The 26,125-nt window shown below is 43.6% G+C and overlaps 1 protein-coding gene and 1 long non-coding RNA gene across 2 annotated transcripts in view; one reads left to right on the top strand and one right to left on the bottom strand.

Annotated features, from left to right (window-relative positions):
• Positions 1-26,125, bottom strand: part of LSAMP (limbic system associated membrane protein) — a 993,127-nt gene that overhangs the window by 716,172 nt on the left and 250,830 nt on the right. The window lies entirely within an intron of this gene.
• LOC136284834 (uncharacterized) lies at positions 3,604-8,874 on the top strand. The gene is made up of 3 exons (XR_010719307.1): positions 3,604-3,829; positions 4,078-4,179; positions 7,407-8,874. It is a non-coding gene; the product is annotated as an uncharacterized lncRNA (long non-coding RNA).

Genomic DNA, 26,125 nt, shown 5'->3' on the forward strand with positions numbered 1-26,125 from the left:
ACTTAAGTAGAGGAATTCAAATGAAGGAGTTCATTCAGGCAGGCTCTAAAGTGCAACAGTGCTGATTGTCAGAGACCTGAGAAAGCCCAAAATAGCTGGAGGAGTATTTCACCTATATTCTTATTAGACTCTAGTTATTCCAGAGGTGAGAGATACTAACAACAGGGTCTCTTGCAGGTCTAGCCCTGTGTTAAAGGGGACTGAAGTCAAACAAGGCTAGGCTGTAACCATCAGTAACCTAAGTCCTTTATCTTACAATTTAATATTCATTTTAAGAACTACTCAGAGCATTTACCCCAAACAATTTTAGCAGACATGCTTCTTCAAAAGTCCACTACTCAAACTAGTTATAAGCTACTTCGTCCCCTGCTCTTCTTGTGCCATGACTTCATCTTAAATAGCCCTTCATGTTCTTCATCTTACATAGCCCTCCTCTGTTCCTGCTGTGTTTTGACTCAGTGTATTTACACAAATCAACTCCATTCCTTCTGTGTCTTGACTTCAGCAGCCAAAGATACATATCCTTTGCTGAGTCCCTGTTCCTACCAAGGACTTTCTCTGAATCCTGAGAGACAAAGCTATAGCAGAACTGACTCTGCCTTTCTACCATTATAATCCTGATACTTTTGAGGCTTTGGGGTTTTGGTTTTTTTTTCCTCAGGAGCACATGGTGGGTGCCTCGATTGTGAGAAAGAGTAAAGCAGCACATGAAACAAGTCACACAAGAGAAGTGTCCTTTATAGAGCATGCTACTGTGCATAATTATTTCCATTGCAAAAGTGACAGCCAGAACACAGAAAATATTCCTCCTTGCATACAAACACCACAGGAAAGGTCTTCAGTGCACAGGAGCTTCAAAATCCCACCCAGGTCATAAGCAACATCCTATGGAAAGAGAGGAAAGATTCACAGCCCTCACCTTTGGACATTGGATAAGAAGACTGAATTACCTTCACAGTTACCCCAAGTCCTTGACACAGATAGATTTTGTAGGACAGATGCCCTTTAGACATTACAATAGGGGAGGGTCAGGATAGAAGAAGTAGTAATCACTGACTTTAGGAACTATATCATGGAGAAAAAGAGAGAAGACCCATGAAGCATACACTTGCCTTCTGCACATACGTGAAGGTACTACCATGCATACAGCAAGGTTCAACTCCAAAGCCCTCAGCTCTAAACTTGTCCTCTCCATTGTGGTTACAACAGTCACATCCCACAACATCTGCCACTGTGTTAATGATGACAGGCACATCATATAACGAGCCCCACACACACCTGTGCAACTCTGGCAAGCAGCTGGCTAGTTCCTTCACCCACCCACAATCTCTACATCTGCATCCATCCATTTCTCCATCAAGGGCTGGTGCCAGCCACAGTACCACCACCCCTCCTGGTTTTCAGTTCCTTCCTTCCACTCTTTTTAGAAGGGATTCCTGGTGAAGTACCCATTGCCTTCCTGCCCCCAGGAATTCAAGCTTCACTGCACCCCCTCTCTGTAACAACTATGGTACACAGAAACTGCTAGACACAAGTACTTTCTTCACACAAGTTTTGCCATAGCAGCTGATTCTCTCAGGCGGCTGGGTTCACCAGGGTATCAGAAAAGGATGTGTGAGCATCCCAGGCAAGCAATTATAGGATGACTAGTCCATGTTAAAAAACTTTCTTCCTAATCCTGTCAGATACTGCTTGCCTTAAGCCCTGAAGCTCTAAAATATATTGATCACCATCTCCTTTTATCCTGCACAACAGAGCTGCGTTTATTCTCAGATTCATGGGCCATACCTAATCCAACTCACTTGACAACCTGAGAGATCTCTCATGGCACCAGCTTCTGCTGCCCCAGTTAGGAGAAGCGTGCATATGTATTTCACCATTTCAGGCCACTACTAGCTTGCCAGGGGAAAAATGGACAGAACATTTAACCCAGCAGCATCTGCTCCATGCCTGATTTCATCTGATGCCTGTGTGTGCACAAGACAGCAAATCCTGCAAAAGGTAAGGCCTTTCTGACCCTCAGAATTACTGGAAAAGTCCCACCCAAGTTCTCTTAGGATTGCCAGATGCTTCTGAAGGGAGTGACAGGGGTAGCAGAAACTTAACAAGCAGAGGCCAGATTACACTTCTTTCACCTGTGCAAAGGCCAGATTATACTTCTTTCACCTGTGCAAAGGCCATTTTTTCTTTAGGGAGCTCTGAGAAGTCATGTAGGAGGACCTCAGCTCATACCTTCCACAAGGAAAGGCTAGTTACCACCAGAATACATTGCAAGATACCACCCTGCTCCTTAGAGTTTCCACACCCTGCACCCAAGCAAAAAAAAATTTCTGAGCAAGAAAACTCTACCCCAAGGTTCTTCCTCTAACAACATAAACACACACGTTCAGGTTTCAATTTCCGACTCTTTTTTTATTATGCCAAACCAAGATAATTAATATCCACCCCATACACATAATTATTCATCCAGTACTGTTCTACACCAGTCACCATTTCTCTTACCTTTTGTGTGTGCTTCCAATACAGCAGCACCAGGCTGGAATTGTCCTGTTGGAAGTCTTTCCTTCAACTCCTGGGCTACAGTTGGAGACTTTGACACACTCAGCCCACTGCTGAATGCTCTTGCCTGACCTCCTCCATGCCACAGGTATTTCTCATAGTGCTCACTGAAGCAGTCCATAGCTTATCTGGGCATCTTTTAAAAAAGGCTGGTCTCAAAGTTTCTAATCCCACCTCAACCTACTAGAGCTTTCATGGGATGCAGCAATCAGTATTATTCCAGTCAAGTGCATATTATTGATTTATACGGTGGTATGACAAGATTGTCAATGATTTCTATTCCAATCTTCATGCATCCTCACACTTTTTAATTTTTTGAGAGGGAGAAGAAAGGAAAAAAAGCAAAAATCGCTGCTAGGTATCGAGCAGAAGGTTTCAGTACAAAGTCCTCTTCCCCCTTGCTGATTGCAGTTAATCAAGAAGCCAGCAGAGAGAGAGACCCAACCAAACTCTTTCCTCCAAGCTGTAACCTCAAAGAAACCATGGCACATGTTCCCCCCTATCAGGGGCACATCCCAGTCAAGACTCCTCCACCCTATGGATTCTCTGCTTGACTCTCACAGGGCAGACCCAAGGCCCCAAGTAGTGCCTGGGGAGCTCCTCTTTCTTCTGAGAGGTTGAAAACTAATGATTTAACCCTAATCCTTGTGCTCTGAACATCAAGCCAGCTCCAGGCCTGCAAGAGCACTCTGCTGCTCACCAGAAGGCTGCCCTGTTCCTCTCATGGGCTCCTGCAAGGACTTTTGTCACTACATCTTTTTCATCTCATAGAAAATCCTTGCAAAGTCTCTCACCTTCCTTCACCAGCTGTTGAGGAAGGAGCCAGTTGTCAGCAAAGGCTTGGTGGTTGAATGCAGGCCTCATGGGATGCACCACAACAGGCATAGGAAAAAAGGAGAAAGAAAAACAGGTCGTGGCTTATATAGCTATACTTGGAACACACCTGTTCCTTGCATTCCTTTGTTTTTTCCTGCATGCCTCCACCTGCCACAGGGGGATCTCATCAGAGCATCAACACCGAGGCCCTGCCTCTCTGCATTGGCTGTAAAGTGAATTAAGACAGCCTGAGCTTTTGGCACAGGCTAACCTAACCCGCCTGAGGACTCCTCCTCCAGCCCTAGTGGGGGCAATCAGCTGTGAGCTCCCTTCCACGGCTGAAGGCTGTCCAGGGGCAGAAGTGGAGAGAGTTGCTTTGCACTGCTCTGCTTTTATGACTGACACGTAAAAGATGAAGGGTCCTCTTCAAAGTCCCTGTTGAGCACTTTATAAAGTAGGTTGCCTTGCTCTGCCAAGCAGAACTTCAGTCTCCCTAACTGTCCACCTTCTGCACCTGTGGGGCAAACCCCCTTAGGCTGTGCTGCCTCACTGCTCTCTGTTTAGAACAAAGGGTTGGGAAAAGTCACCACTTGGTGCAGGAGCACGCAGTGGATAAGATAAAGGAGCCTTCATCTCAGCATGGCTGTGACTGGCAGCCAGAGCAGGACACAGCCACAACACTCTTGGCTGGATGTGTTTCAGAGCTGAGGACTCCTGAGCACAACAGAGGACGATGTGGCTGAAAGAGAGAAGATGTGTGCACCTGACTTACGATGTTCACCTCTTTGGAGTCAGCAGTGAGAGGTACCTCCAGAGAGCACCTGTCTCTCTGCATTGACTGTACTGTGAATTAAGACAGCCTGTCCTTTTGGCACAGGCTAACTGTGCTGCTTTGAATTAGGCAGTGTGAATGGAGCTTCTTCTCTGGCTCCCTCAGTAATTTCCCAGTGTCACTTAAATGCTAAAAAAATCACATGGAAAGTTGGGTAGAGAGAGTGCACTGGGGTCACTGCCATCTGCCCGAGTATACTGCGGGGGATATTAATAATAATTTCTTCTATCGGAGCTTGAAGGGAAAAAATTAAGGAAAAAAAAAAAGAAAAAAGCCCAAGTGTTTTGTAGCTTCCTGTTTGAATTAATGTCCTCTGACAACTGCTGATTTGGGTTTGTGATTCGATCCTCCATATGTCTAGCTCTATTGGTCAATTAAGTGCAGGGGGCAATTGGGAGAAGCAGTGATGCTCAGACTGATTACAAGAGGAAGCATCACACGGCAGTCAGGACATGCAAAGCTGGCTGGCGCACTTGGTGTTCACACAGCCGAGCTGAGCACAGGGAGCTGCTGCTGCTTTTCAGGTCAAGGAGAATCTCCCTGGCTCCTAACGGAGACAAGGGACAGCTGCCTGGCTGTTGACCATTTGTGAGCAAGGGGCACAGTTCCAGGGAAGGAGTGAGCAAATGAGCACAAGGAATTGTACAGTGCAGAGCAGAGGATCAAAAACTGAATAAAAGGCTACAGAAAAAATGAATTGCTTGTTCCATTACCCACTGCTGTAGAAAGACAAATACAACATAAGCTAAAATGTTATGAGTAGGGACCAGCAGAGAAAATGAGAATCAGCTTATAATAATCCAGGTTTGTACATATGAGGGAAAATAAATGGAAACCTGGATGTTAAAAGAGAAGTATATTTGAAAATTGGTAATGATCAAATAAGGGCTATGGGATATAGTGGACAGCAAATTAAGTTACAGATCTGCAATGTCATATAGAAGCAGCAGCAGGAAGAAAAAAGTTAACATAATGCTGTGCTTCATCTGCAGAGAAATGTCAGAAAATGAGGAGGTACTGGCCCTCTGTACAGATCTGGCAGGACGGCACCTGGAATGCTGCCCTCAATTCTGGGCAACACACATTTAGAGAAGATGTTGATGATCATAGGGAATTCAGAGAAAAGCAGCAGAAAAAAAAATGATTAAGGGTCTGAAAGCACATATGAGAAGAGATTAAAATAATTAAATATGTATTGCTTGGCAAGGGCTGAGATTAACCATCTACAAGTGTGTAAATACAAAGGAAGTAGAGGAATTGTATTAAGGGGTATAAATGTAAGTGTAATAGAGCAAAAGTAAACATAGGTTCAACAGTAAGGAAAAAACCCAAAAAATTTATCCCTGAGGGTTTTTTAAACTCTCCTTGAGAAGGTGAGGCTTATTGCTTGCAGCAGTTGTAGTGGCATGAAGAGAACAGGGCTGCAGCCATGCCTCAGTGGCAAGTCTCCACAGAAAGACCTGGAGAAGAAGGTAAAAATCTCATGAGTGATAAGAAACGGGCCAACCTGGCCTGCAGACAGCACAGTGGAAGCCGAGGCTGTGGCAGAAGGCAGCATGGAAAGCGAATGGAGAACAATCTGTGTCTTCAAAGGCCACCCAAACACCACTTTTCTTGAGTGCGTGAATCAGGCTTAGGTTCTCCCCATCTTTTCTCTGTATCATTACACCCACTTCTGCCACCTCTGCCAGGAGTGTCCTGGGATGCTGCTTCCCCACTAGGGCTGTCCTGCTGGGCCGTGTCATGCCTTGTCTCACAGCGCTGCCAGAGAACAGAGGTGCGGCCCCGTGTCATGGAGCCATCAGCAGGAGGTGCCTCCCGCGACACCGGGAGAGGAGCCGCTGGCACTGCCACAGCACGCGCACAGAAATTGGCCTTGTCACTTTAAATACGTTAGACAATAAATCATCCCTCCGAGACATCCCCAGAGGAAAAACAGGGGGAAAAAATAGCACTTAAAAGCCCTTTTCTATTACAAAGCCTCTGGGGAGCTTTTAAACTTGGAGAGATTTTTAAGTGAATTGTATGCTTTTTTTCCCCCTTTGCCTGCCTTTATTATCAGTTGCTAACATTAGCCTTGCCTTCCCATGACCAAACTCTCATTCAGGCTTCATTTTTTTTTTTTTTTTTTTTTTTGCTTTCCTCCCTTTAGTTTCCTCCTGATTTTTTTCTCTCTCAAACCTTACAAACACACACAAGAACACCAATAATGTCCATGTAACAGTCTCTTTCCCATTTGACATCTCCTTCTAAATTGAAATTACTCTTTGCCAGTATTCCTTTCTTTCATATCACTCTTCCCTTCCCTCTGTTTCCCTTCACTTTTTCATTTTCCCTTGAATTTCTCGCTTTCACCTGTCATTCTCCATGTCTGGTTGTACTGAACAGCTTGAACAAACTCAAAACACTTTCCCTGCTTTTAGGAGGACTATGTAAAATTTGCATCTTAAACCTAATTTTATGAAGCCTTCTGATGGGTTTCCTTTCTTACAGAGCATATTCCTTTACCCATGCCTTAGGAGTCATCAAGCACTACTGACCTAGAAGGTGGTATTTCATCCCTCCATTACAGCTCTCCAGTACCAGGTTTTCCCAGCTGGACTAAAGAATAATGTTTCCTCCATTTTCCAGTGCTCAGGAAGTCAAGGGTGGCTATGCAACCACATCCCCCATGCAATGCTTAAACTGTTCTCCTGCCTACTGCTTTTATTTGGTCTTAAATCTTTATCATTAAAACCTTGAGGAATAAGTCCTGTCTGGTTGTATACCTTTGCAGAGCTGTGTGGGAGAAGTAGGTAGTGTTTTCCAGCTAAGCACAAGGATTTTACATCTTCAGTCACGTAGTGGATATGTGTCGGAGAAGAAAGAAGGAATGTGAGGTGAGGGCAAATTTCAGGAAGCTACAACTCTGTGAAACAACTTGATGGTTTTCCACAGGCTGGCAATCCAAATGCACTTGTCAGCATCCAGCTATCATAAAGCAATTCTTATGCCCCAGCTGACCCAGCAGAGTTCTCCACAGGTGCTATGAGTTAATTTTGTGCAGTGCCCAGGACTCACCTAGTCCATTTCCCACCAAGCTGGCCCATTACACCATAGCACGGGAGAGACCCTGTCACAGGTCAGTGCACACTGGCAGGGGCAGCAGCAGCTATTCCAGCTGACTGTTCCTTGCTTCATTTTATTTTTGTTCCTATAGGTGCAAGCCCAAGGTGACCTTGTGATCTTCAGTTCCCCATTGCTGCCACCTGAGTGCCAACATTACCACGGGTCAAAGATGCGACTTCTAGGAAAGCATAACAGAATCTGGCAGAAGACAGCAGGCTGACTAACAATGGAATTAACCTGCTTGGTCACTGGCAAACAGTGTCCCAGTGAGCAAGTGGCTGCATGGGTCTGAGTTGCCAGCTGACATTGAACCATGACACCCAGTAAGGCACCTCTCTAAACAGCAAAAACATGGTTATCACTCGTGATAGTGAGACAGTCAGGGTAGAAAAAGCAAACACACTTGATAGCTCAGCCTTTACATAGCGTTGGATTTGCCCTTTTTTGGGATGAATTTAAAAAGGAACAGAAATCACAATACTTAGTTGGCCCCACATGGTAAACTTAACAGGCTGAAGCTTAGAGAAGGAGGCAAGAAAAAGGAAGTAGAAAGAGAAGTATAAACCATTACTCTGACACTCCTCAGGGGCCGATACTCATAAGCTAAAGGGCAAACTGCTGATCTCTTGCCCATGCTTCCCCCCCGTCCACAATCTCTCCACAGCCACAGACCGAGTGACCAAATATCAGACCCAGAACAGCCAGACAAAGGGTGTGCAACACACAAACATGGAGGACTACAGCCCATATGGAAAGAAATGCTGCATCCTGGGTGCTTGTCCAGGGAAGCAGGAGGTGGGGATGGAAATGAAAGGTCTATGTTCCCCCTAATCATTTCCGCCACAAAAAGGGAGAGAGCACGACATACACCAACGGATCGTAGCCATTAGAAATGAACCGCTGGTGGCTGGCAAATTGTAAATTAGAGAGCCAGAGTGAGAAGAAAGAAAATCAAAGGGGGGACAAGGTCGTGTTTTATTTCACTTGTAGCGCTTTTCAAATTCAGCCCTAACCAAACCTGATTAAAGTAAATCCCTTTTTTACGGCCTGTGGAGTCTATAAGATTATGGTGTTAATGGAAGTGTGATTCGATCCGTCAGTAATGGTGCATGTCGGGGCCCAGGCGCCTCAGACAAGTCCATTTTTTCAGATGTATTTATTGTTTTTTTCCCCCCCTCTCCTTTCTGTTCTCTGCATTGCAGTGTTTAATTGAACAGTTTAAAGTAATTCTTCTTCAAGGCCCATTAATTGATTTTATTTGTGTATTCTCCAGAGGTCAAGAGGAAAATATATAATAAAACATAAACTCCAGGTCTGAGTTTGTCACAGTTCTCCCCTTTCCACAAACATAAAGCACATTTCATCTTCAGCAATTCAGATTTTTTTATCTTCCCACTCTTATTTCCCTGCACTAACATTTCCAGGTGTTAGTGTCTCTGTTTCATTTTTCCACTGTTTATCTCTACAATTTGCCACCATTATTGAGAGCACAAGGCAGCAAACTCCTTCACATTCTTTTCCTGTGCAAAAATCACTACATTGGTTTTACAATACCCCTTTGCTTTTAGGCTCTCCAAATGATTTCTTCTGCCCCCAGCTGAGCAAAGGGGAGGGCACTGGGTTACACATATTTGTAAACCAGTGGTTCTTCCACACTTCCTGAGGAATCCGTCTCTTTCAAACTGCACGTGAGCCTCTGTGTGACAGCCAAATGCTGCTTCTTTCTGCCACTTGATCTGCAAGGGGGCACTTTTCCCTTCCCAGCTTCCCCAACACTCAGCATAAGGTAACTGGCTGCTCCAAATACATCTATATTGGGCTGGCTTTATTTACTTCAGATGCTGCAAAGCCATTTGTTTCCTTCAACTCTCAGCTCCACTCCCTAAAGCTGGCCCCAAATACAATTTTTTTTCAGATTCCCCTTGCTGAAGCCCTCACTCTCTGCTTTCATGCTGTTCTTCTGCAGTAAGTACATTTCTTTTAATAGAGTTTTCAGAACACAAGGGGTTTCTTTTTATTATTATTTTTAAATCACAAAATGTGCCAGGGAAGTTTTCATCCTCCCACTCACCTCACTCAGATCCGTTCCACAAACTGCCTCTAGATCAATGCAAGGCATAAGATGCTTTTCCTTTTCTTTCCACCCTCTGATTGACTGGTCTGGGTGAAACATCATTGCCACAGCCAGGGCAGTTCTCTGGGTGTGTAGCCTTATCAGTCAGTTTCATGCAATCCTGAGCTTGTTTTGAAATTTGACATCGTGTAAAATACCAAATGGGACCAAATCCAAGATAAACCTCTTGTTCTCCAATAGACCTCTTGTTCTCTCTCCTCCTGGATGCAGAAAAAAAAAATCTGTTCTATACTACAGCTGATGGAGAAGTTATGGAGGCAGAATGTAATTATCCAAGAGTGGAACTTTGCCTTACTCCCTTTAATCTTACAACAAGTATTCTGGCCAGAACAAAACACATGTACCTAGAGGTACACTCAGGCCTTGGGCATTGCTCTCCATTGTCATTGGAGTGGAGTTTCCTGGATTGACAGCTTGTGGATTAGCAGGTACTTGCTCTTCTGGCAAGACATGTGGACACTACTGGGAGGTGAATATGGTCACCTGGTTACTTCTGGGAAGTATTTACCACTGTGTCATGTTCTTCTCCAGTTATCCTCATCTTCTGGCTCTAGTTTTATGAGTGTATTTGGAACCACCAACTTGCCTTTTCCCACTTATTTCACTACCTGCTTTCTTGCTCTGCTGAGGTATCTCTAATGTATTTGCTGAGATATGCTCCGTAACAACTCTGCACTGTGATCAGCCCCTTCTACAGCAAGTGGGGCCATCTCACTTTCTTAAAGGAAGGCAGCATTCTTAGCAAGACAGTATTCATGTGACAGGGCCGCCTTCTGTTTGGAAGTATGATGATTTTTGGAATAAGGAAAAGAAGTTCTCTTGAGAAGTCTGATCTTCTGTGATTTAAACGTAAATCATTATCTATCATTTTGCAGTCTGCAGAGACCTGTGTCCATGGTACAGAGCTCCATACTGTAGCTCTTGACCCTGGACTGTAATCTTCTTAACTTGCAGTTACAGCCAGACTCTGTCACACAAGATTAAAATAAAATTTCCTCTGTGCATACACATAGAAATATATAACACCATCCTCCCCACAGTCTCATGTCAAGATTGAACACCTCTACAAGTCCATTATCATCTGAATTCAAAGGATCCATCTCCTCCTCAAGAGCTTTCATCCTGATCCATCTTGGTGTCTTTTCACAATGATTTTACTCTTTGTATTTCAGCTATAATTTCATTTCAGCATAACCTTGACCTGCCTATGCTACCAGGGCAGATCTCCTTAGTCTAATTGTTCTCCCTCCCCCATATACATATGAAACTCAGTGTCCTCCCTTAGCTAATATAATACAAAGGAATCAATCTGTCAGGCACACATACCCGCACAGCCTCAGCAAATTAACCTTGCAGAGTAATTAGGGCAAGCGCCATGGTGTGGGTATCATGGCCTCATTTTGCTGGTTGAAGCATTAAAAAACTACCATAGCACAGCTACCAGTTAAGATCAATAGCCCACTGCATCAATGAGAATAAAGCTAACCAAGTGCTTCCTTGCACCCATGGTAGGCCATAAGGGTGCACACAGGAGCCTGGAGGTTCTGGAGGTCCCTCTTTTCACATCCCTGATGGAGGCTTGAGGAATGGAGGCTGGAAGTTCTCAGAGGCTGGGGCAGAGAACAGATTTACTGGAGAAGATCATAAGAAGTTGCCAGTCTTTCCAAGCCTGTCATGGCCTAGGAGCAACAAAAGTCAGACAGTTTCTATTTGTGTTGCATAATTGGCGGAACCTGTCACAACACTGCAAAAGCCAGCAGCTGCTTTCTGCTCAGAACTAATTCCACCTGATTTATTTAATATTGTAATGAATATAATCCTTTCCTGCCAGCCCCCTCCCTACACACTCAGCCAGCAGTTAGAGACAGCAGACACTGCAGACAAACCTGCAGAAGCAGGTGGTGTGGAGTGCCTCAGCTCTTCCAGGGACTGAGCAGCTCAGCACTGTGGTCCAGAGAGAGCAGTGGGATGCATGCTGGGGAAGTGCAGCCATGCATGCTGTTTTCTCACACCTAGGAGAGGCTTTCAGATCTGCAGAGATGGCAAATGTGTGGATAAATTGGTGTGACCACAAGTGAAGGACGTAGCATAGCACTGTAGGAATGAGATTTCAGACAGACCAGGAGAGATTAAAAGAGATGCTGTGATGGATTAGAGAGATGCAAGGGGAAGATACTCAAGAAGCAGAGTAAATTAAAGCCAGCTTGCTTAAGTAAAGATGCCAGCAGAGACAGTGGGTTAGGACACAGCATCTAGAGGAAGATCTGCTGGCAGGTCTTTAACAACTTCTTCCCACTGGAAAAAAATTATAAAAACCAAGACCACTGTAATCTGACAGTGACTAAGCCAGGGGTAGCAATATCCAAAAAAGGAAAACAGCTCTGGAAGGACAGTAACTTCTGATGAAATCTGGCAATCATTTAGCTCTGAATCTTCTGCCCTGCCAAAGTCCAAGGAGGTAAAGCTAGTAAGAGAATGAGTTCTGCAGGACCTCAATGGTAGCTTCAAGAGCTGGACCAGAGTCTGAGCTTTTGAGAGAATAAATCAGACTGTGGCTATGAGCAGCATCAGCAAGATCAGCTATGGAAAGAAGCAAAAGAGAAAGGAATGGGAAATACTGCTCCCCTCCACACAGCATCTAGGGATTCAATTTAAAGGAAGGAAGGAAGCCAGATACTCCTAGACTGTCTTTGCCAGGGCAAGACCAAAAGAAGACATGTAGCCTAGCCTTTCATTCAACTGCAGAATCAGAATTGGTTTCAAATTGGGCTTTATAATCACGTTCAGTGGGAACTCTGACAGGATGCTCAGAGAATGAGACAGCATTCAGGAGGATAGCTTTGGGATCACAGCTGTAGGTAACAGAAAAGATGAGAAAGGAGTCTGGAAACTGCTGAAAGACAGACATGTTTAACTAATAGGGGATGAGCCAGACAGAGAGAACCAAGAAGCCCTAGGATGTGGTGGAAGAATACTGGTCCACAGGAAACAAGTGTCACAAATATTTGCTGGCTCTGGAAACAGTTAATTTGCTGTTTCCACCATGGAAATGGCTGGTTACCCCCAGACAATTTGAGCCCTTATGTTTTATGCCAAATTCTGCTAAGTGTTCTGATTTCAGAGCTCATGATAACCGAGAAAGCTACAGAAGGTGGCTGCAGTTGGGCAGATTGTCTGTCACAACCATAATTTTCAGCTTGTAAATTGTTTAGGGAGATACTTCACAAAATGAATGAGCAAACATGGAGAAAAGAAGTTCTCTTTAGAGTGTCACATACTGTTAGAGTTGTTCAGTAGTTGGTTAAATCCAAACATTTTTCTTCCTGTGCACCTTAACTGTGTGTTTTCCAGAATTCAGAATAATTAATCTGCAACACATCCAACAGAAGCTGTGCATAGGAATTATCACTTATGCACAAGCCATGATACTGAAGGTACACTCTCATCCAGATGAGCTGCCACCTGGAGTGGACAGATGGAGATGAAGGGGAGGAGGGATAAAAGCCAGTTGAGTGAATGGTTTCATTAGGCTGCAAGGAGGAAGGAAACTGTGTAGAAATGAGAATCAAGAGTTCTTAGACACTAGCAACATGGCAGTGAGTTTGTACCACTCAGCGGAAACAAGGACCTTTGCCCCGTCCTGAGGAGAAGTTTTGCTGGTTTCCTACCAAGAAAGAAATAGTGGTACAGTAACATTCTGACTTTACCTTTCTCCCTGATCCTCGGGAAGGGCCTAGGCAAAGTCATGCTTCCCCTCCCCATCCCTCCCTTGACAGACACAGAGCACTCTGGGGCAGGTCTTCAGAGAATTAGTTAGTTTATAACCCCAGCCAAGGTGGAGTGGCTCAATAAAACTGCCAGTCTCTCATATTAATACCAGGTCTTTGAGTAATAATCCCAGGCTCTCAGTGACCTGGAACACCAGCTATGCTAACAACAAACTTAAAGTCACAAAGACGACTAAGTGTGAAACCAGATTTAAAGATTTAGTAGCTATTCTCAGCAGTCTCCTGTTCAGGCAAAATGCGTCAAAGGCATTTGGAAACTCTGAGAGGTGCCCTGAAATGGCAGCTGATTTCATGACTGACAATGACAAGCAAAGCAAGGGGCTTATCTCTGAGACAGAAGTGAGCAGAAGGAAAATCGCCACCAGCTACAGGAAAGAGCGGATCAGACTTCCCTGTGAAAATGCTGCTCCCTCTGCCAGTAGAACCTGCCCCCTCCTTCTCCAGAAAATGCATTTCAGAGGAAGGAGGGAAGGAATTTGAAGGAGTGAAAATGCCAGAGTGGAGGACTGTCATTGGGAATCTTGATGTTTGCAGGATCTCTGGCCACACCCTCTTCCCCTGCCCATTACAGCTCACAGGCACTCCAATCTACTCGAGTAATGACCGGAGAAACAGATTTCCTATCCTTGGATCTGCTGCCATTCCTGAGTTTGCAGCAGACATTTTGTAATCAGAGAGCCTGTCAAGAGAGACAAGAGCCTTTAGCAGAAAAGAAAAGTTAATTGCGGAACAAGGGATTTAAAATCTGTGCAAAGGGGGACAATAAAAGAAACAATTACGGAGTTTAACCACTGCTTCTGGCATGGTGTTGAATGTCATTTGTCCTTAGCTACACTGATACAGTTAAACGTCGTACTCAAGGCTGATGTTTCGGTTTGCTAGGGATTCTGGAACATTAGCAAAAGTTTCATTTCAAACTAAATCAAATAATTTTTTCTATTTCAGGCATTTGATTAAAAATGATTAGAGGTTTTATTTTAAAGACAAGTTGCTTCCAATTGACACAAAACCAAGAATTATTTTATTTTTTTAAAAATGGGAAAATGGGACATATTGATTTTGGAGGAACTCAGGGATACTACTTTGAGAGCTGTCAAAATAGACACAAAAGTGGCCATGTAGTCAGCATTTATTACCCTGCTTTATTCTGTATGCATTCAGATACAAACCCAGCTGAGACCGTAACAGTCCATTTTCACAAAGCAGATTTAGGGCCAGTGTTTATTTGCCTTTTATGCACATTTCTAAAGGCATATTTGCTAAGCAGAAGTGTGAGAAACTACTGCTTGACCTGAAGCATCTACAGCTGGCTGGAGGAAGCAGAATTTCTCCTGCTCTTGCTCCAAGCAATTAGTTGTGGTTTGGCATTACCAGGATTAAATTGTAGCATTTCTGCTACAACCTGCTACAGAGAGCAACTCAGGGCCACTCTGCCTCCCCAGGTGGCATTAGGGAAACACAACCTGAGTACTGTGCCTTTCATAAAGGGAACTGGCAATCTATTTTATGTATTGATGGATGGCAGAAACCATCTCAAGCTGTTTGGGACTCCATCTACACACAGAGCTGTAATTGCTTAGTCCCTTGGCAAAGGTCTGCAGAGGAAGGGCAGCAGAGATTTACTCACTGATTAAACTCCAACATGACACATACACATCTGACCGTAACTTTCTTGCAGTTGTATTTTACCCCCCCCCAAAGAGAAATTCAAGTAGAAAAGATCTGAATTCCATTTGGTGAGATGGGGGTTGTTCCTTGAGATGCCTTGCAATCACTGTTCTCCAAGCTAAGTCTAAACAAAAAGGGCAGTCGTTTGGGAAGGGTTCATCTGAAATTAGGCACGCAGTGCAGAGAGATGAATTTCAGAGGTGTTGAGTTCTCTCACAGCTACTGCCCCTTATAGTATCATTCAGGTGTAAATGCAATAGGAATAATAAGGCAGGTGGAGGGATGTTAGACCCAGGAGGGCAGTTACCCCAGACTTCAACATTAGCATTTCCAGGAACAATAGAGATGTCTCAGTAAGTAAGATAATATGGAATGAGTTTATTAATCAGTCTTGGCACATAGGAAACCCAGAATAACAAAAATCTTTATTATAATTTAGTTGGTCTTCATGAAACCAAACAACATGCCTATTTTTATAGCTTAAAACCACCTTCAGGTAAAGTGAATTTCTTCGTCATTTTGTTTTTTACAGGAACTTAAGAAAGGCAGATAAAGCAATTTGGTTAAAGCTTCACCAGCAGTTTTACAGAGAATATAGGAAATGAAAGATCCTGTTCAGAGCCATCACAGTAGGATGGTCTGGGTAGGTCAGATCTGCCCTGTGGCTCAGCTCCTTCTGGCCAGCCCCTGCTGGAGAAAGGGTGAACGGTGGTGATGACTATGACAGCATGCTCCATTCAGAGAGCTGAATGCTCTTGGGCACAGCCAAGCTCCTGCCACCATAAATCCCTCCTGCTCACACCTCCCTGCAATCTGCAAAGCAGGACCCAAAAGTGCCATCATACTCTGCACTTATCAGAGGCAGACACAGGCAGCAATGCAGACTGTAAGCCAAACTATGCCCACTCGGGGGCAGAAAAACTTAGCTGGGGAGTTAAGAGCTCATTTCTTACTGCGCAGTTTGGGGGCTGGTCTGCCAAAAAGAGGACATTAGAGTAGACAGCATTTGAATCAGACACATTCAGCAACACCTCTGTTTGTCAGGGAAAAGTATCCTTTTGATACATTTGTTTTTGCCCCATTCTTCTCTGAAGAGGAACAGTCCATAAATAATTTAAGCACATCCCTTGCTGGCTGTTACTGTCCCAAGGTCTCCCTTCCATCAGTATTCTACAAAAGGAAGCATGCTTCTTTCTCTCATAATACACTAACTTTTTCATTGCTTCTTTATGCTCACTTCTCACCAATCTAAATAATGGATCAATTGAGGTTTTATTCTTTGCTTTAATTAGGTCTTGAATTTTGAGAGTATTTTACTGTAATTACTTCATTAAACGTGAACTGAAAAGCAAAAATCTTCCAAAACAAAGTAAGCTGTGTTTGTGATTTTCTGTCTTTTTTTTTTTAATGACACATAAAGGCAAACTCAAAACTCTAATAGGGCATGGAGTTTTTCTCTCAGCTCTGTGTCTGGGTAAATAGTGACAGCCTGTGCTCACTGTTTCAAACCAGCAGAGAGAAAGAAAGAGAGGGGCAGAAGGGCAAAATGCGGCTATGGACCAACTCAGTCAGTCAGTCTTTGACATACAGTGCCCTCAGCATACTAAAACTGCTTTTATTACACATCCACCTGACTCCTATGCGATTGCCTATGTCCTTGGTGCTTTATTTCAGGACAAAATAATAGGTTATGGAGATACCTAGATTACACCTTCCTTTTATATGAGTGTGAACAAGATGGCAGAAAACCAGTATCACAACTTCCTATCAACTCCCCATCACACCAGCATAATTCCTCTCTGACTGACTCCACCGATTTTTGATCCCTTCTCCACCAGCTGGCAACCGTCTGACACTCAAGGCAAAGCAGAGCATCAAATCACGAAGCTTCTATTCACAGAGGGGCAAGTGGAAAAGAGAGGGAGGCAAGCAAGAGGATGAAACCGGAGCAACAGCTTCTTCCAGTTTGGGAAGTCCAGGGTCAAATGCTAGTTAAGTCAGGAGAGGTTTCAATATCAAATTGGGAGGTCCCCAAATGGAGGAAGTCTGGTTCCTCACACTTTGTTAAATACTTCCAGATTTTTGTTTTTTTAACTCGGGGGAGGGAGGGAAGGAGGAGGGGAAAGAGGACATGATGGAGGGGAAAGATTGAGTCTGCTTTTCCATCACTAAGATTTGACTCGAATTCTGAAATGGAACACTTTAGAATCTTAATATTTCTAATGGTAAAAAAAGGAAGCGGGAACGTGCATTTTTGGGATATTGTCATAACAGATTCTGTATAAAACAAATCTATAGCATGAGACAGAAGAGGACTGCTATGCAATGCATTTTAAAATCATAGAAATCCCCTTCACAATTGTTCCTTCTCCCTGTTCCCCTGAGAGTTCTAACTTGGATAACAAACTGAGATACAACCAGGAAAACATAGATCTAATGCATCCAGATTGCTTCAGTTCTGGATTTGTACAGCCCTTAGCACAAAAAGATTAATTCCCTTGAAGATTAATTGTTTTAAGCACTTATGCCAAACCAGCAAGAAGCAAGAATAATTGCAGTCTGAAAAATCAAGAGGATCTGTGGAGAAGTCCAGGAAGACTCTACAGTGCTATAAATCTCAGGGTGCAGTTCTTAAAGCTATGTTGTGTAATAATCGTAACAACAGAACAAGGTGTTTTATGTATAATTTGATAAAGCATCCCGTCCCAAACTTATTAACACAAATCCAGTGGTGTCAGGTCAAAAGGTCCTGCTAGCTCCCAGGCCATGTCTGGCACTGGCCACAAGCAAATGCCCCATAAAAGGACTATAAAAAACCTGACAAAAATACAGCAATGTTTCTTCCCAGTATATTCTCCCAGCATACAGAAATGTAAAGCCTAGGGACTTCCTGAGCCAATGTTTACCTATATATTTGAGTTTAATACCCCTTGATGGACTATTCCATGCACTCCCTAATCCTTTTTTGAACCCATTCTTACTTTTGGCCTCACAGACAACCCGTGGTGACAATTTCCCTACTTAATTGTATAGAGCATGTATAATACAATGTGAATATTGCAACTAAATGAAGGCTAAAGGGGAAAATGATAAGTCTGTGAGCAGGATGAGAGAGAGAAGGGGAGGAAATATTTTGCATGATTAAAGGGGATATGATAAGGAGTGACAGGCTGAAATTATATTCAGCTCAAAGAACAGAAAAGATCTCAGTCTGTTGGGTTGTTATGTATGCTCCCAGTGGATGTGTTGATAACTCCACCTTAAACTGGACAGCATAATTCACTCATCTGGCAGCAATACCTGGGGCTATCCTGTTCTGGAAGGAACAGCAAACAGCCTGGATATAAAAGCCATTTTTCAAGCTTAGAATAATTTTTTTGCAAAGTCAAACACAAATTTTGAAAGGAGGAAAGTTTTCTAAAAAGAAGTCTTGAATGGAACTCCTACCTCCTGCACCGGAGAAGGAAGAAAGACATTCCATTTAATGTTGTGCAAGGGCTGCAGGCTGGGAAAGGTTGTGCCTGGCCTCACAGAGAGGAGGTGTGGTACAGATTGCTGTGGGATGACTGATGCCAATGGGTCTTCGCAAGGCTGCTTCCGATGCCGTTTTTCTTAATGTGTTCGCTCCGCTCTGCTGCTTGTTTGGTAAATTTTTGTTAGTCAAACTGGCCAAGAGGGAGCTGGATTAGTACAAAGGGAGGATTGATATGGCTGAGACCAGAAACATGCGTACGCATATGTGTGCACTCACACAAATTTGAAGTGTAGGAATCCCTTAGGTGTCACACTTTGGGACACGAAAGAATGAGGCAGGCAGCAGGAAGGTTAGCAGGAAAGTTCTATATTTAATTTTCTGATTCCATCTTATATACAAATTTTTCAGAAGGCACAAGATTGGCTACATAGGTTGCCACCTCTTTGACTTTGTTGGTGAAGACCACTATCAGTTACTTTTTTCCTCCCAGAAGAGAAATATGTAAACAAAAAGATAAATTCTAAAAATATACATTGTTTTTTTGAAGCTGCGTGAGAACAAAATGCAAACTTTGAAAAGCAGGTAAAGTTGGGGTGACATCTAGGCATCCAGCCTGTTGAGTAAGGAGAAGTAGAGAATGAGAAATTTTATATTGCCACTTATAGAAGGGTTCTTCATCTGTCTCTGGAAAATGCCGAGATATTTAAGAGGGAAAAATAAAAGAGGAACAGATCTCAATTTTTCTTGAAATCTCAGTATTAGAGCCAATGGACTCTTGAAATTTTTTCCCAGCTTCTGCATATTCTGAAAAACACGCCTATCCTACAGATAGTGTTAGGGAAAGATGTTCCCAAAGTTTTCACAATCCTTCTAAATGTTTAATCTTGTGGTCAGCTTGTCTGGTTCTCCTGGATCCCATCTGGAGGTTCTGTGGCCTAGAGGTCACAGGATAAATGACTCTTAGTTTTCCTGATCAGCCCATGACCCTTCTAAAGAGTCAGACAACAAAAGTGGGTCACTTTGAAATTATGGGTTCTCTGATGTGAATTCCTGCCCACCAGAACTGGATGGAAATGACCAACTCATTTTGTATCCCATAGGTCGCTGCATGATAGCAGTTTCCAAGTTTGCTGAGCTGGGCAGGATTCAAACTGGCAAGCTTTACTGCTACACAATGGCTTTCCATTTCACCTTTGAAGGAAAAATTATCTAAAGTGGTTCTGCCTAAATCAGAGTTCACTTCTACCCCCCTTCCTTCTCCACCATATTTCAAGACTGAGCGTGACATCTGGCATGACACATGGGAAACCTGCAATCTAGATAACACATTCATCTTTATAAGTGAAAGACATCCATATATTTCAAAATAGAGTGGGAAAGGCTTGCAGCAAGAGAATCCAGCAACCTGGCCAGGCACTCTGCATATTTTATGAATGTCAGCATCTACACTACCTCAGCCAATGGAAAAACAATGCTCATCAAATGGTCTTGAGGGTATTGACTTGGGCAGCAGAGACAAGTATTTCTGGGAGAGGAGACTGTAACTGTGTTTCATTCCTCTGCCTTTCCCCATGCTTCCTGGCATCTTCACAACTGCAGTGACTCACAGTTCTGCCTTAATTTATGGAAGAAGGCAAAGGTTCATGCACTGGGCAAGGCAAGTCCCCAGCTACTGTGCTCCTCACGCTACCTTCCTGCAGCCATTCTGCACATGCTGGATGCACAGGGCTCAGTGAAGCGTGGCTTGAAGCCCTCTGCAGCTCTTGGTGCATATCTGTCTCATTCTCCATCTCCGTTTGTGATCCATGTTCCACATCCACCTGCAAAGTCAAGCCCTTGCTCTTCTGACCTACTTTGGACCTCCTCACACTTGCTGTTGTTACAGACTGTTCCAGGCTGCTGTTTCAAAGCCATCTCTTCCTCTGTGGTTACACACAGCAGGTCTAGGGAGAACAAGGAGTGCTTGAAGCCCAGGAAAGCTGAAAATATTAGCATTGGTATGTTTTGCTGATGAACAAGTAAGACACATGGGCAAATATCACTATCTTCTTTGACAGGTTTAGAAGTCTAACCAAGCATAAGAGCAAGACATGTCAACCTATTTCCAGCTGAACATCAATAGGCACAGCTTATGGTTCAAGAGAGCAGCTGTGGTGAATTCAGCCAAGGGAATTCTACTGCCTCCTTCTCCTTATATGCAAAATCAGTAAAGGTAAGGGTCCATTCTCCAAACAAATTCTCTCTGGCCAACACCTGAGGGAGACAGTGTGAATTAATATCCCACTTGTCATTAAATCCAGAGGTGGTTTCTCTGCAAGGGGGCACAATTTAAAGTTCCTCTGAAGCTCTTAAGATTCTGTGGATGTGGGAGCCATTTGGACAGGAGAGCAAACTATTTATGTAACACACACTCCAGGCTTGCTTCCAAAATGCTGGCCTTTGATCAGGAAAAGACATTATCCAAAGCCAGCCCTACAAACACCAGCAAGAGTGCCAGAGTGGCCAGATGGTGCTCGGGTACCACTGCAGCCCCCTGGACTGATTCCCTTGCAAACACTGGCAACTGTGATGGGCAAGGACGCACCCTCCCTCCCCATCGCTCCCTTCATAAATCCAGCAAGGTGTGCCAACTTTCCCCAGCAGCATCAGGCACTGCTGCAGCTCCCTACTGCTCCTCTCGTAAGCACGTTGCCAGTGGGCCCTCACAGTGCCAAACATTGCTGCATCTTCCAACCTGCCTCCTTGTCAAGCACTGGCAGTGGTGCTACGACAGCGTCGCTACTGATCCGCTCCTCCTTCCCCTTACAATTGCAGGTACTGGCAGTGATGCCAAGGCACTCAGATTGTGCCAGACAGAGATAAAGATGCTTTGTAATAATACCTTCTTGCAAGAAATGGCAAAAAGACCCAAGGATCCATATGGTGCTCTAATAACCTTCCCTTGCCTTTTGTGGCTCACAAACACTTGCAAGGTTACCAAACTGCCCAGAGTAACCTTACAAATCTTTGAGGGACTCCCTGATCAGAGGAAAAAGGATTCTTCAGTGCTGCTGACAGGTTGTTTCACTTACTGATACGTAGTTCACAGCAATCTACAAATTTAGAAGCAACTGCTCTTACAATAACTACCATCTCTTCTGTCTTCACCATCAGGAGAGTTGCCCTGAGGAAACCCCCACATTTACACAGGCAATATCCCTAAATGCTATGACACAAACCAGTGCTGCTAAATTGAACTTCTTCACCTGCCTGTTTAGTGTGATGGGTTTTGGTGGCACACTGTGTTTCAGAGGCCCACTGGTAGACCATTAGTAGCAAATGCCTAAGATTTTGGTACACGTATGAAGAAGAAAAAAGAAAATGTGGCCCAAGTGATGTCTTAGAGAGCTTATGCTAATTAAAAACTTAGGCAGTTCCAATCTCTTCCTACTACTGTTGTATATTCTTCACTGATCCAAAACCTAAAATTGAGCTTTGACAGGCTAAAAGGGGAGAAGCAGATTTTTTTTTCTAATACTATCACCTGAAAGCATTGTCCCTGCTTCCCTCCACTGATACCACTTGTCCTCTTTGGCCAGCAACAAACCCATGCTGCTTCCGCTTGTAAGGGAAAAAACTGACAGAAGATGAAAGGCTGCTTCTGTGCTCCAAATGCCTCATACTTTGATTAAAAATGTTTTTGTCAATTAGAGATTGATTTTTGCTGTTCATTAAAGTGATGGATGTCAGTGCTGATGGAGGTGATATTTTACCCTGTGGTGGCCTGCTATATAAATGGGTAGGAGAAACTGGAGGCTCCAGTTTGCTGGAGTGGAGTTGATGGCCAGGATTGGGATAAAATAGGCCAGTCAGAGGATGGGGAAATGAGTGCTACAGTACTCAGGGAGGAGCAGGGGAAACCTTTCATTGCAGAGTTTTGTAGTCAGTCCTTACCACTTTATCTTTCTGAAGGCACCACAGAAGCTGAAGATAGAGACAGAGATGTGGAATGTTTTGGAGGGTTGCACAGTGGACATGAAGATATGGATTGTATAAATGCCACAAGCCGGTAAGCTTTTCTATGCAGGCCATGCAAAATTTCCCCAAACCAAGCTGAGCTTCCCCTCTAGGAACGCACACCCTGACATTGCCATAGAAAGGAGATTCCCTGAGAGGAAGAAAGGACTCTCCTTAAACTGCATGGGAAAAGTTCAAGCTAAGATACAAGAAAAGTCAAGAGCTTCAAATACATAACCAACGACTGTATTGCAGTTTTCCCAAAATTAATCTTCTTTTACCACTCACTTTTTGCAGGGAAGGGCCATACATTACTTGTGTTGCTATCAGAGAGGGTACGACAGGAATTTACCAGAAGCTGCAGTATTTTCCAATGGTGTACCCATTGTGCTTTTGGCATTATGAGCCCTGGCCATGTGAAGGAGAAAAATCAGGAGTCATACACATGAAATAGTGGAGTCAGACCAATCATCTATTGGAAGTGGCAAAACACACACAAATATGAAATCTCCCTGGTGTTGGATCTCCTCAGAACTATCAGTACATGTACAAGAGAGTTTGGGCATCCATATATCTTCAGAACTATGATACAGCCCACTGAGAACCCAGCTGGATTTTAGAGATTTTTCAACCTATTCTACACCAATCAGTGCTTTTGCAGGAAAGGAAAGAGAAAGAAATGTGCCCCTGCCCCAGAGGAGAGTCCTGATGCAGCAGGATTTCAAAGGCACAATTCAATGGCCTGACAACAGTCCCCTTATAAAATGTCCCAGTCTCAGAGAAAGCCATTTGGGACTAGCAGCTACATCAGATGCTAAATCAGCCTCACTCTTAGCTGGGGCAATAGCAGGAGGATTCAGGTGTGCACAACGTTATGATTACATTAAATGGGCTGAATAATGCCCTTCATGCCGTGCTATCCTCCTGCCTTCAGCAGGGACGTGGAGCAGCCACATGGCAGTCACCAGTGCACGACAAGGGGCTGAAACAGAGCCTTGCAAAAATCCACCTGCCCCCTTTCAACACTGAAATCTGTTATCTGTAGGTCCCCCATCTCCTCCAAGTCCCAGTTTTAGACACAAACTGTGTGTGCATGTAAAAACACATGCACACAGATACATATATTTGTATGCTGATGAGATCGTTAAATTTATCAGCACTCCAATTCATTTGAGGTTCATTATGGAGCTGCAGCGCTGCTCCTTTCATCTGGAAATGGAAAGGGAACGGCCTTTACCCCTTCCTCGAAATTAAAGCGAAATGGGGACCATTTTATTTTAAGTGCCCATTAACTAAAGCGTAACTGAAACCAAGTTACAATGGGTGCCTCAGGGGAATGAGCATAGGAGAGAACACACACACCCCCCCACACCCACACCCACCAACAGCAAATGGTGGCAGGCACAAAAATCAGGGGAATAAACATCAAAGCACTTCATAGTGCAGTGGTAGTTAAAAACTTATTTTACACCCAGAAATAGTGAGAGATGCAGGCCCAAGAGCTCTTCAGTGCCTTTGAAAGACCCATTTAAGTCTTATTAAAATATTACCTGCTTTTTTTTTTTCTTTTTCTTTTTTTTGTGCCTTTTACTGGATTTAAACTCTTAATTCATCTTCCGTAATTTTTTCTGCACTGGGCTATTGTAAGGGGGAAAAAGACTCAATACTGTTAGTAAAAGGATCTAATTGGTAACTTCTTTTCATCTCAGAAGCCCCCCCCTTCCCCCCTCCTCCTCTCATTCCTTACAGGTTAGGTCATAGCAGCTTTCTTAATCTTTAGAGATTATTCTTTTGTGGCTTGATGAGACTTCACTAGACTCTTAAATCTTTTCATTTCACCTCATTTAAATATTTTGGCCAATTGCTGAAGTTAATGATGATGAATAGGATTAAGATTAAAGGCTTAAAAGGGTTAGGAGGAGGAAAAAATATATTTCATTTCCAACAATGCATACAGAAGTCTCTTTTCCTCAGTGTTGCATTACCTCTCTGTTAGGGCTGTAGCTTGTAGATCTTGGCAGGTCTCTGACATGGCTGCATCTGTCTGTCTCTCTGCAACCTCTTTTTTTGGAACCAAGTTCAGTAGAAAAGACCAGGACCTTTGCACTGTCTTTGCATATGCTCACTTGTTCTTTGTGCTGTCTGCCTCTGCTTGTGCTCTGTCTGTGCTTCCCTGACTTATTCTAAACCCACGTATCTGAATATAACCTTTCAAAGATGTCATTTAAAATAAAAAGACCCCGCACATTCATATAGACAAAATTATCCTTATCATTTTGCACAGCAATTTAGAAGACAGCCAGCCTGAAACTCTTGTCTGTGCACAGTACAACCTATTCCCAAAGGAAAAATCTTCTCCTTTATTATTCTTAAACTCCTTTCCATATACTGATTTCCTCTGGTACAAAGTTGAAAATTCATCCTCATAGTATATGAAGTCACAAAAATTGGACAAAACTGGAAATCTAGCTGCAACTAAATAAGTCATATTTCGCCATCAGTCTTTTGCTTAAAAACATAAATATAATCTCACAGAAATTGCAATTCGAGGAAGTATTAGATCAGTTTGGACAGGCTTGAGTCCCTCTGGCTGCTGTTTCAAAATCAGTGGAGAAGAGAGCTCATCAAGTGGCTTGGGTGGGTAATACAAGTTGCCAAATGAAACCAGTCAATTCTCTGTCAAACCCAGCTTTGCCAGGTAAATTTGAGCTGGTGGTACTATACCTCAACAAAAATCTTTCCTCTGCTGTGTCTGAAGCAGCAAGGAAAAGGTGGGGGGATGGCAGCAGCCAGTTGCTGGAGCAGCACCAGGAACTTGTCGATGCCATACAAGACCCCTGCTCTGACAGGGCATTCTCCACGTTTGCCTAAACACCTCTACCATCCTCAGTGTTGTAAATCTAGATCTTCCACACAAACTTTTTTAACAGGTGGGAGGAGAATGAGTACATTTTCCAGGCTTCATTGAAAAAAGCTGCCTGAGAGGGAATGTAATTTATAATGTTAAGGATTAAAAATGGCTTACTGTGGGGAATAAAGTAAGCTATGGGTCTGCTGAAGATTTCTGGCATTTTGAACAAACTGTACTGAAGCTCTAACCTCAAATATTTATAACAATATTTACCAGAGATCAAGTTAGACTTGGTTGGGGCAGAGCAGGTCCTTTAGCAAAGAAGGAATGTGCACAGTGCTGAAGTCTATCTGGGCTCAATAAAAGATGAGCTAGGAGGGGAATGAGAGCTGAATGGAGGGAGCTGGAAGATCATTTGGTGTTGCCTTAGGCAAAGCACCAAGTCCACAAGAGAAGCAGTTCTGCTAAGATGAGTCAAAGGATCAAGTATGACTGATACCAAACTTGACAGGGGAAAGCTAATGGGATGTACAAGGATGGACAAGTACAAGGATTTGCCACTCCAGTCTGATGGAAAAATGTGTACACTGAGAAGGCCTATTTCAGATCATCCTTGTACAACACTCACACTAACACTGTGCTTTGGCCAGCTTGAGTAGAAGACCTGGAGAGGAAGCCCCAGGTGTGTTCACAGCTCAGGACAATGCAGCACTAGCAATAGAAATCTTGCCTCCAGGATGACAGCTCAAGTAGCTGAGCAATTTCTTAAGTAAGAGGCGGTATTTCCTCACTGCTGAAATGAGAGACTTTTTGGAATATCCTAGACAATGCAGGCAGTGCATAATCATTGTCCTGGCACAACAGAAAGGTGACTCTCCCAGTGGAAGTTGCTTACCTT

Source organism: Chamaea fasciata, unplaced genomic scaffold (assembly GCF_029207755.1).
Source record: "Chamaea fasciata isolate MVZ Bird 193981 ecotype frontalis unplaced genomic scaffold, bChaFas1.0.hap1 SCAF_2, whole genome shotgun sequence".
NCBI classification, from domain to species: Eukaryota; Metazoa; Chordata; class Aves; order Passeriformes; family Sylviidae; genus Chamaea; species Chamaea fasciata.